Here is a 12,657-nt window from a genome sequence, read left to right as displayed (position 1 = left end):
TATATATATATATATATATTATTTAAATGTTTAACGGCAGCAAGTTCTGCCAGGTTAATGCAATGGTTTTTAAAGTGTGGTTCTAGGACCAAGGGCTGAGAAACGGTTGAAAAATAAATTCTTAAGCTTGACTGCAGACCTGCTGAATCAGGAACTCTGGCCGTGGGGCCCAACACTGTGTTTTTTTTTTTTTTTAAGATTCTATTTATTTATTCGACAGAGACAGAGACAGCCAGCGAGAGAGGGAACACAAGCAGGGAGAGTGGGAGAGGAAGAAGCAGGCCCACAGCGGAAAAGCCTGACCTGGGGCCCGATCCCACAACGCCGGGATCACGCCCTGAGCCGAAGGCAGACGCCCAACTGCTGTGCCACTCAGGCGCCCCCCAACACTCTGTGTTTTAACAACCCCTCCGCATGACTTTGATGCACGCTATATTTCGAAAAACACTGTTCTCTTTTTACGGGAGTGAAATGAACATCAGACAGGCAGGCCACTCTCCCCAGAAAAGATGTGTCTAGACCATATCAATATTTGTTGATCTGATTCTTGATTTTCTGTGTTCTCACTGCAGATCTCTTCTCCTTCTTGATATCAAACCTTATGCGTGAGGGTCGACTTTGCATATTTCTGTTGCCATTAGGCTTTGGCCCCATCTCATTCTCAGAAAGCAGCCTGTTTTCCTCATTTTCAGGTTCTGGAGAGGCAACTCTGCACTGTCTCCATATACAGCAGACCTCTGATATTTGTAAGCAAGATGATCAAAGTTGCTTCTAAGTCCTCTCATGACAATTCTAACACAAGGTACTCATGCAACTGGTATGCAAACCAGTATTTTGACTACAACTGCTCAACTGAGTTACTCTCTGGTGACCTGGGATTTGTAGAACAGGAGCATAAACCTGACCCAAATGGCAAACTTGGTAATTTGTTACAAATAGGAAGATTGGGTCTACTCTCCTCAATTCTTCCATAAGTATGATCGTGAAAGTGTTTGTTTCTCATGTAGGCAGATTTCATCTGTGTACCTAAAACCATTCTTGTCAACAAAGTGTTGTAGCTGTTTCAACCTCACACCGGGAAAATAAAAATACATCTTAAAAACCTCAAAACAAAAGTGGGTTTGGTGTTCATACTGGGTGCCTGTTGCTTTATGTAAATTTTGAAGGGGTACCTAACATTTGATGACTTTTAATTTTCTGCCAAAAGTCATAGATTTTTTTTCATATCCTTTTATGCCATAGATGAACTGTTTCTTCAATTTCAAAAAATATTCCTAGGTTACTTCATGATCAATTTTCACACGGATTGAAACAAAGCATTTTCCTAGTATCAGGAACCCGCTGAGGTTGAGGCAATTGACTGTACATTTATAATGTCACTCGAAAGTAGGAAGGCAGAGGGCACTCTGTGAGCGTTGGGAGGTATAGGAGAAATGTAGCAGTCAGGTTTTCTATTTCTTCATGATTCAATCTTAGTAGATTGTATGTTTCTAGTCATTTATCCATTTCTTCTAGGTTTCCAATTTGGTGGCATGTAATTGTTCACAGTAGTCTGTTATAAGCCTTTTTATTCCTGTGGCATCAGTTATAATGTCTCCTTTCCTCTCCATTGTGGGTCTGATCACCCAGCCCTGCAGAAATGACTGACAATTTACCTTGAAGAATAAGGGACCTGTGGACTGCCAGAGGGGGGAAAATCAGAAGGCATGAGGGTGGGTTTGTTATATTTTGATGGAGGAGAGGTATACTTTTATCCCCTTAGAATGATGGCAGTAGAGTCATTGACTGTGACCCTGAGCCAATGGAAAGCATAAGAGGAAAAATTGAGGAATCCAAGAAAACTCCTAGAGGGCCTACCATCATCCTGTGAGTTCTGTTAACCTGAAGCACAACTCTTGAGTGTGAAGTAAAGATTGCATCTCCTGTCTTTCATAAGGGGCATACTGACTCACTCCTGCACAAAGGAGATTTTCCAATCCATACCTCAGCCTGATGACCACATTCCATAAGGAGCTCCATGATCTTACCAAAAGAAAAAAAAAATGGTTAACAATATGTTTCATAGGCAGTATGATATATGTAGTAAATGTTTGGAACTTAAAAGTTTAGAAATTGCATGTTTTCCTTTCTTGACTTCTGAGGCTGGATAAATACATTTTTTACCATATTTTCTCTTGTGAACAAGCCTCTTTTGCCCAGGGTCAGAACCTAGGCTGTTAAGATCCAGCTACACTATGGGTCAAAATGGCTTTTGGTAAGAAAATCTGAGAACTAAACAGTCACAACATCATTTCTTCATAAAAATATGTTCCATATTTTAAACAGTTAACTGCGAAACTCAATTTTGGACCAAACATATTCATTATTCATCATATATATGCTAGAAATGGTTTTTGTGAAGTGATAATATGTATCTATAAAGTCATAATCCATGTCCAAGAAACACATACTTGTCCAAAAAAGTCCATAGCTCATAACTTAGGTTGTATAGAGGTAAAGGAATCAATAAAATACAGAGATATCCATTTTTTGTTGTTGTTTTTATCACATTCACTGCTCATGCTACAAAACATTCTAAGAATAGCTATCAGGTAGGCATATCGATGCATTTAAAGTTTTTAAGTTAGTTTTCTTTTACTCTCCCTAACTTGAAAAAATTTTGTTAAGAAAGAGCATGCCTGAAAAGTGATTAGGGGAGAAAACAAGAAGATCAGACTTATTTCCCTAGGTCGTATAAATGAGATTCTTAAAAGAAATTACATTGAGATATATTGGAGAGACCATTGAATCAAGAGCTGGGTAGCCTGTGTTATTATTACTCTAGCTTAGCCCCTAATTAGTCTAGAAAATTCTTTCCCCATTTGCTTAACTCTGTGGTTCCTAGCTGTTTGATTTCATGCACTATTAAATAATTTTAAAAAGGAATAAAGTGTAAAAAAATAATTATCTTATATGTTGCTCAATAAGGATAGTAAAAATTCTATTATTTACCTCACTATGATTTCATTTAATGTGAACACTTTAAGAAAAAAAAATGAAAAATTTAAATAAATAAATTTAGCTTCATAGAAGCTCACACCATTAAAACGTTTTTTATTTTGCATGGACCAGTACAAATTTGTCAAGTGTTGTCACTGTTCTTTAGAGTGACATTTAGACAGCACTGTCTTATTCTACATGCTCTTCAGTTTCTTCATTGGAAGATCATAATTCATCTTTGGGATTATTTAATCTAACCCTCTCATTTTCCAAAGAGGAAACTGAGGACATTAGATTAAATAATCTCAAAGATGAATTATGATTCTTCAATTTGATTTCATGACTACTTCATGAAAGGACTATCTCAATTCCTCACTTATTACTTAACTGATTAAATACACAGTTTTTACCTTGTCCTTTCTTACCATGTACCTTACCAGTAAGCACTGGTTATGATATAATTACATAATCCAATTTTACTGTGTTAGTAGTATCAGTGAAGATTCGGTCCTTAAAGTCTTTGGGCATAATAGGCGATTAGTCATTACTGCATGTGGGATCAACCATAGCTATATGAATCCCTAAATTAAATATTTTTCTATGAAGTTTAACACTGAGGAGAATGTCTTCTGCTCCCTTTTTATTTCAAGAAAGAATTTGTGCTTAAAAAGATAAAAAGATAGCTAAAATTATATCCTTGCTTCCATAAAAATCCCTTAATGGATTTCTATAGTTTGTTGAGCATTTACTATGAACTGGGTAGTATCAAATACTATCCTGTTTAACCACACAACTCTATAGGAAAGATGGCATTACATCTCATCTACAAATAAAGCCTCAAGATAAAAAAAACAAGTCCAAAGTCTCAAAGTAACAGTAGAATTGGGAGTCAAATCTTTCTCTGTTGTCAAAGCTGTGTCTTCTCCTTATTGTTCTTTCCAAAATTCATATCATTGATTTTCCTTCGGCAAGCTTTTTTTCTTCTGATTTCCTCCTCTTAGAATGGTTTATCTTCTACTACCTCTCCTAAGAAAGCTTTCTCCATCCCATTCGAAATGTCAAACCCTTTACACCCCAAAAGGAGTTGTTCTCTTCTTTTCAGAATCCTGAGAGCAAGAAATCGGTATCTTTCCTTTGGGACTTTTCTCCTTAACCCTTATACTCCAGTCTTCTCTGCTATCTCTCTCTCTTTCCCTAACTGATGATAAGTATTCTGAAGAGTGTGGTGGCTTTCTCACCAGAATAAAGTATATGAACTCAGTTACAATTTGGCCATCTCGTATCCATAGGAACCATGTGAATATAAATACGGGGAAAAAAGGGAAAATAGAAAAATCTCCGAGGATCAAAGGTAATGAAGTCTCCACACAACCAAAGCTACGTTGTGACTTTATCGGCTTCTTTTATTCTTTAGTATTTTATTGTTGCATTCCCTCAATCCAGTTTTACAGAGGTCCAGTGCTTGTGTGGGAAGGCGGCCAGTGATCCCGCATACACCAAGCAACCTTTCTCAATCTCCTGTGTTCCTGAAAGCTGTTGCAAGAGTCTATCATTCCCAGAATCTAGTGTAAGGGAGATCCTCAATGATAAATAATTAGTAATAGTTTTGTATCATAGCTGAGCTGTGTTTTCAATCTGGAATTTACCAAACTAAATATATAATGGTCCTGTGAGAAACTCTTCCAAAGGGATAAGGAAGGCACACAACTGTTTTTCAGAACATGTGAGAGTGAGAGATAGCTTTTCTAAGGAAAGTTATAATACATTAAATTTTAAGCCAAGGAAATAAAGCACTGGGAATGATCTGGAACTACAAACTGGAAATAGGAACATCTGAAAGCTAATATACGAATTGATGTTACCTTTTAATATACCTCTAAACAATTCATAAGGTTCATGACAAGAGCTGACCCCGGTTATAGTTCTCTTTTCTCTGGTTCTTTTTAAAAAAGCCTATTTCAAGTTTCTGTGAAGCAGTGTGTGGTAGAGAAATGCTTGATTTGAAGTACTTTAATGGGTGACATGCTCAGATATCCACATACATAGTGACTGGAAGCTGCAAATGAATTCTATTAGGGCTATCAAAAATAAGAACATTTTCAACTCCTGTAATTCTAATCTGTCCAGCTCATTCATGTTAAGTTGCTAAATATGGAATTATTAATAAAGTGTAAATATCTATTAAAACTGTAACCTGTCATTTATTATTTAATCCATCTCATGGACTCTATTCAACAATAGCATCCATATGACCTCTGAAATTAGAAGAAATGCTGTTGTAGTTTTAAGTTCAAATAATTTGCTATGTAGCTCTACTGTATACATTTTGAATACTACATTGACATGTGTGAGCAGAAAGATTGGATGTCAGTGGCCTCATTTCTTCTTACTCATGAAAAATTTTGTAGAAGTGTTTGTTCTTACCTCATTCATTAAAAGTAGTAGTGTTGAGAGGTCAAATCCAGAAGCTGGAGGAGTGGGTGAGGGGTGATCAGTCTTTGGGCACCCACAGAAGTGAACCCAAAGATAGAAGGACATAGATCTGAAATAAAGCAGGGGGAGGAGGTTATGTTGAAGTTATGCAGACTGAGTCTGGCTAATGGAAAATCTGAACTGAGGAGAGGCTGGAATTTGGTTATATGAGTTAAAGTTTCCAATCTTCCGGTGACTCAGAAGGATCTAAAATGTTGTAAGAGGGGAGAACCTAGGCTCTAAGGCCTGTCTCATGCTCAACTTCCTGAAAACTTTACCTCACTTAGTCTTAATTGAAATCATTAAAATTCTTGCTGTGAATATTCACCACCAAGGAACCAATGTTCAGAGGTAAAGGTCATGGGTCTTTGAAGATTAGAAAGAAAGAAGTCAATAATTATAAAAAGAAACAAGCCTTACAGAGAATATTCACTACTAAGAAATATAAACTAAATGTACATGATTTTCATACATTTGTAACTTAATTTACTTGGATAATTTTCTAAGTTGCCAAGAAAAACATAAAAATGCTAAAAAATATTTTAATAAATATGATATACATTGAAACATACTCATGTTTCTTATATGCTCCCCATAAAACTTTCCCCCTTGGGATAAATACCAGCCTGAAATAACATTCACTTGGCTCAGATTTTTATGGGCATTAGGTATTTATTGAATAACTTTCATTTATTTTGAAAGCTGGAAGCCTAGTGTTGCTTTTAGGTGAGTTGAAATGTGATTTGATAAAAAAGGAAGTTCACAACTTAACTAGTGTCTATTTTGAATTTAATGTCTTATTTTATTAATAACGTCCTGGTATAGACAGGCTTGATTTTTTTTTTAAATCACAAGTTCTTAATTGCACTGTTAATCCTATTTTTTGCATGGTTAGTCAATTTTAGTACAGTAGGAATCAGAGCAAGTGCTCACTGAATGAATTAGTTGAGGTGTTTGCCTTCTGTATTCTCTGTGCCCATCATGTCTAGCTGAGAAGTCCTTCTGACATGTATGTTGTCCAGCCAACCCCACAGTGCAGAATAATGGACAGTGCTTTTAAGGATACATGGAAAGTTGATTTTCCTAAAAGCATAATGATGGTACATAAAATACCATTGTAGGAGATATGTGTACTCTGTTTAGTTGTTTTTGAGAAAGCAAGTACTTTCTATAAATTCTATAAATTGTCACTGATACCTATGTATGAATTAGACTGTCAGATTACATCACAAGAGTGTGGCTCTTTCAAGTGGAGTTGCTAAAAAGTGGGGCAAGTCATATGAAGAACTGGAAAGCCCAGTAGACTATACTACTGGCTTTAGAACTAAACTCACCAGATGGAAATCTTCTAGAAGTTTCTTGCAGTGGAGCAGTAACAAATGAAAGTAGTAGACCATGCTCTGAAGGAGCACATGCTCATACGTTAAGAACTTTAGAATCATATAGATCATTGGAATTTTTAATTTACCTTCCTCACAAAGTCTCCTACTGCAGGAAAACTTCAAACATGGCCCTCAAGCTACAATAACGAGCAATGAATGGCAGAGTGCAAGGCCTCCTGTCTTCCATCTTGAAGAGACAGCTTTTATCCCAAGCTGAGTTTGAGGCTGCAGGTCTATGTGGTGGTGGTTCGAATGAGCATCAGGTAATCTAATATCACCGTGGGATAATATAGAACACAAGGAATTACTAGAAATTTGATGTTCCTCGTAGGTTGATTCAGACGAAGCCTAGAAGTTAGAAATGCTCACAGAGCTGACTAGAATGGCTCAACCTCCTGTCATCCAGCTGAGGTGTGACTGAGGCTCGGTGGCCAAGTTCCCCTCTAGAAAATGGAAAAAGGAAGTCCCTCAGGCTCATGGGGCAGGGATTGGCCAAGCATCAATAAGTAACCGAGCCATACTCTTTGTTCTTCATTCTGAACCTCCATGTATCTGTCCTATGAGAGAAGGTCAAAAACCTAGGGTGGTGTGAATGTGTCCTGACGTGCATTTATTAGACATTGTTTAATTTTCTGCTTGTAGTCATTTTGATTCAATGTGATGATCAGTGATATGCAAAGTGTGGACCCTGGGCATTCCCCTATGGGCTGAGGCCAAGGGACTGTTTGTTCTCAGTGCACAAGGAGGTGAGGAACTTACTCCAGAACACACATTGACTAAGTCACTGATCGCACCGCTTAGTTCTGTGGTCATTTTCTCTGTGGATGGATGAAAGAAGCAGTATGCTGACATACCTGCTGGCAAAATCTCCTTATCAGAACTTTGAATAACGCTGATTAGACAATCACAAATTAATCAAAAAATCACTATGAGAAACACACGGTGTGGTCAGCATCTTTCAAAAATGGTCACACCCCACTGTATGGACAAAAAAATAACTAATATTAATGAATGCTCACTAACTACCGGGGACTATGATATTCACAATTTGCCAAGTGAGGACTCTGAAAAGCATGGATGTTATTCAACTTTCCTGCATATACATCTACATCAAACACAGACACTTCACCATTACCCTATCTCAGACACTCCTAGGGAAAATTATATCTGGTAAGTTGTATTTTACATTTGAGTTGGAAATATCAACATCTCAGAGAGATCTCTGACTTTCTCCTCTCCCTTACTTATAAAGTACCTTTTTTCTCATTCTTCAGAAATTCCTAGCCTCCAAAACATCTCTGTCCTCACTATCATTACCCAAGAAAAGATTTGATTCATCTTTTTCTGTCTTAGTGTTATAGGCTCCCAGGTGGTGCTCCCACCACCTCACAGTGGTACTTGTGAAACAAAAAATATTGACTGTTATGACACTTATAGCTCTTTACATGCAAATCCTATTTCATCTCATATACTGGTATCTAGACTGTGCCTTACATCAGTTAGGCACTTGATGTATACTTAATATATTCATAGAGAATTTTTTTTTGTAAAAAAGTTTTTAAAATAAACTGTGAGGTAGGGGTATAAATTGGCTTGTGTTATCTTTATGGGTTTAAGTATTTTTGCTTTTGTTCCACCACAAAAAAAAACATTGACTCAGTAAATACGAAAGAACAACCTTAAAAAGGAAACACTGCAAACTGAACTTGGTTCAGATTCAAAATCAATGCCTAAACCCCTTTCCTGTGGAGTCCATCAGTTTTAGAGATATTGTGATGTCCTTTGGATGTCTTGCAGCTCAGAGCAGAAGAATGAATTGGTGAGTATCAGACCACGGGCATGTTTCTACCTCCAATACAACTCAGCTTCAATCACAGTGCTTTCAGGAAGAAGCTGAGAGTTGTCAAGAAAAACAAAATGTACAGATCATTGATATCTGCCCAAGCAAACTACTGGAAAAAGCAAACAGAAATGGGGAGGCAGGTAATCCACACTGCAGTCACTGACAGCCAAAATCCCACAGGTTAATTGTACAAATATGGCCACCGATTTTTAGACTGATGTCCTTACTGGACTTCAAAATCTCCTAACTCAGACCTTATGAATAAGATATTGGGCAAAAATGTCATTGCCTGAACGGGATAGTTGTATGCCTTTCTGGGGTGGGGGCAAGGACTCCAAAATAATAAACACAGAAGTGGGTCTTCAGGAGGCTTTTGTAAGCTTTGTAGAATACTGCTGAGGTCGTTTGCCCTTTTGATCAAGGCATTAAATGAAAAGTTAAATAAACATTCATAGCAAATGAACTGGATCAGTCCCTAAAAAACCGTATTATTTTTGCTTGATCATTAGAATAGCCAGAGAAGGCAGAAAGGGGGAGGGGAGGAGTGAGGGGGAGAGGGAAGGACAGAAAAAAGACAATGAAAAAGAGAGAGACAGAGACCTAGAAACCATTTTACACTAATATTTTGGTTTAGATGTAAGAGAGTTAAAGAAAATCACTTTCTCCTATCATAGATGGCTAAAGAAATTTCACCCAAGCCACGTCTGTCAAAAGAATATGTGCATGCACTAAGTAGTTTCTGGGGAGATGGGTCTAATGGTGAATAAGAAGACAGTGAGAAGGGTCTGACACTTGAAGGGTCTTTGACAGCCCGTGGCTGATTGCTGATAGCGTTAGAATAGACTTATTATCAGCGTCTATGCACCTTATCAGAACGAACATGCCTCTTTGAAAATTAAAGTATATGAAAAAGGACATCTTGTATTTCGTTTTTGATAGTTTTCCCTAAAATGCACATTTAAAAGAAATGGGAGAAACTCCTTATCATCTAAAGTACTTTTTCTACTTGATTGATTAAGTTCTCTTCTCCCTTTTATGCATGGGGTGGGGGGGGGGGAAGAGGGGTAAAAAACCCATGAAATACTCAGGGGTAGAGTAAAAGGCACATTGTTGGTATTATTCAGTACCAGAGTAGGAAAATCAGACTGGAGTTTTATTTTAGATCTGAAACAAGGAGTTTCATAAACCAGAAGAAAAAACACAAACAGCAGGGATTTTTAAAGCTTTCTTTGTTTGTTCCTTTGTTAATATCTTGCTCTGCTAGGTTTACAAATCCTAAATAAATAGAAATTAGTGCTCCTTCCTTTGCAGTCCATTTGCTTTAGATGTTTGCCTTGAGGGACATTTGTGTATTCTGCTAATGGCTGCAGCAGAGTGCTGTCTCATTTTCATTCTGGCAAAAAAAAAGGCCGTCACCATGGTTACGGTTTCATTTGCTAGAGAGAAACTGATGGCTGTTAGTGATCCCATCATAAGCAACTTCTGTCAGATTTCTTATCAAGTAGACATATTTTGACAAAGTGAAAGATAACACCGTAATAAGAGAACTGAGTTGCTACTCTATGTAATGAACCATTTAGCATTAAATGAAATGTGAAACCACATTTTAAAAACTGAAGGTGGGGAGAAAAAGTAATATTTATAATTTACACACACACACAAAAGGAATATTCCACAGTGTGTAATGATAGCTTGTTTTCTTTCTGTTGTCCCAGGAACTCCAGCGGGATAATGTTGATTTATATTGGGGGGTCTCGACAAACTGCCCTGTAGCCACACAGAGCTTACACAGGAGGATATTAAGGTTTTCCTTTGCCCATTTACCTTAGTGGAGCCGAAGGCAATGCCAGGAGCCAAACGCTAGGATAGAGGGTCTAAATATTCTGACAAAAGACCTAGCAAAACATTTTGCCCATTACAGACTATCGATTTGTCTTGCTCGCAGGGGGGGGGATCCTCGAATACCAAAGCAGATCATTGGGGTCAATTGGAGCAACTTCCTTGTCCATATTGGTAACCCATGGACGATTTCCAAAGGATGGGCAAGATGACACTTGCTGATAGAACCATGGAGAAAAAAAAATCTAGCCCCAAATATTCCCACCTGAACTTCAGTGGAGGCACCCAGAATCAGTCCACACAGAAAGGGTAGGGATAGGGAGTCAAGGTTAAAAAATATGAATTTAAGACCATCAGGCAAAAGTCCTAGCAGTGTGACCTATTGGATGACGAAGTAGGTATCTGATGGGCACAACTGATGTTCTTTTCTCTTAGGACAAATGAAAGTGGAGACTGACTTAACAAGAAAGTCCCCTAAGGAAAAGTCCTTAATGTCTATTCTTTTTCTGACTTTTACAATTTGACTCTGTCTTGGTTTCAAACTCATGTAATGATAAACAGAGTAGATATTTCATATTTCAAGGGGAAAAAGTGACAGCTCTCTTACTTGAGAGATAAAAGGACAGTTTCCCTATGATTACCAGCCCTGCTGATACGCAGGTGTGGTACTGCTCATTAAAAGGTCTGTTTGAAAGGATTCTCAGAGACTTTGGGTACCGGGAAGATAAGATGAGATGTATTTCTATTACTTTTCTGACATTGCTTATGTAAGATTTTTCACTACAAATTAATGAAAACCTGGGCGGTAACATGCACTTTTGAAGTATATTCTGTTTCTTTTTCAGTTTTAAAGGATTGCATTGCCCTCTTTTATTTTATTTCATTTTATATTTTATCTTATCAATGAGGGCAGTAATGCGATTAGGGAGTACAAACCTTGCCCAGAAGTAATCTGGATGAAATCACTTCCTGAGCTTGAGGTTCTCCAATTTTGAATGTATCTATCCATGATATCCATGTGCGTGTGTTTATGAAATGTGAAGAAAATCATGAAAACCACCAGTTGTTTGTGTGACAATGAGAATCACCAAATTAATAGCCATTAATAGAAATCTACTACAGCTGGAGTCATCTGCTATTAATCAGGTACTTTAGAAATAAATGCTTTCTTTTTTTGATAATTTAGAAACGATCAGTCATTAGTCCCTTCTTTAAAACATAGTATTGCAAGAGGTTTAACAAGTCATATAGTATTGACACCTTTTAAAATCCATTTCCAAACCCATCTAACTAACGTTGCAGAGTGACACAGTGTTTTTAATGAACATAAATATAATTCCTTATTTGCCTTGCCAAGGGAACCCTAAAACTCTTGCCTGCATTTCACTTGTAAACTTTGAAGGAATGTTTTTCTTAATCAGTCTGATTTAAAAGAGATGTCTTATTCACTCAGTGGCCAATCAAGAGCAGGGATCCTGCTTTCAACGATCATGTTACATCAGGTAGCCTATTAACCAGAATAACATATGATTTTATTTTCATTCAAAGGATATAATACCTTAGATTTATAGAGTGCAAAAGAGCACAGATCACTTTATGAACATTATCTTACCGACAGCTCATCTATGTTTACCTAACAAAATGTGAACAAACAGGATATACAACTTCCAATATAGTTCTCCCTCAATCACAAAATAGAGTTGCTCCTGAAAAATTGAACATAAATCCCAATTTTCCTGGTCACATACAATAAATTGGAGATTGTTTGCAAAAGAAAAAAAAATGTTCAATAGAAAAAGCTGTAGGCAAAGAAAATAGCAAAATAGTACAGAATCCTGAGCTGGCTTTTACCCTTAGGTCATCTGCTCTTGGCATGGTTTTCAGGATACAAAAGGAATTCCTTGAATCAAAAATGCTCAATTTGGGTGCCTGGTGGCTCAGTCAGTTAAGTGTCTGACTTTGGCTCAGGTCATGATCCTGGGGTCCTGGGATTGAGCCCTGCATCAGGCTCTCTGCTCAGTGGGGAGTCTGCTTCTCCCTCTCCTTCTGCTGCTCTCCCTGCTTGTGCTCTCTCTTTGTCAAATAAATAAATACAATCTTTAAAAAGTTTTCAATTTAATATTTCTTTCAAATAAAGATATA

The sequence above is a fragment of the Ursus maritimus genome, unplaced genomic scaffold (genome assembly GCF_017311325.1).
Source record: "Ursus maritimus isolate PB19 unplaced genomic scaffold, ASM1731132v1 scaffold_9, whole genome shotgun sequence".
NCBI classification, from domain to species: Eukaryota; Metazoa; Chordata; class Mammalia; order Carnivora; family Ursidae; genus Ursus; species Ursus maritimus.
Note: the sequence above shows the minus strand (reverse complement) of the source record.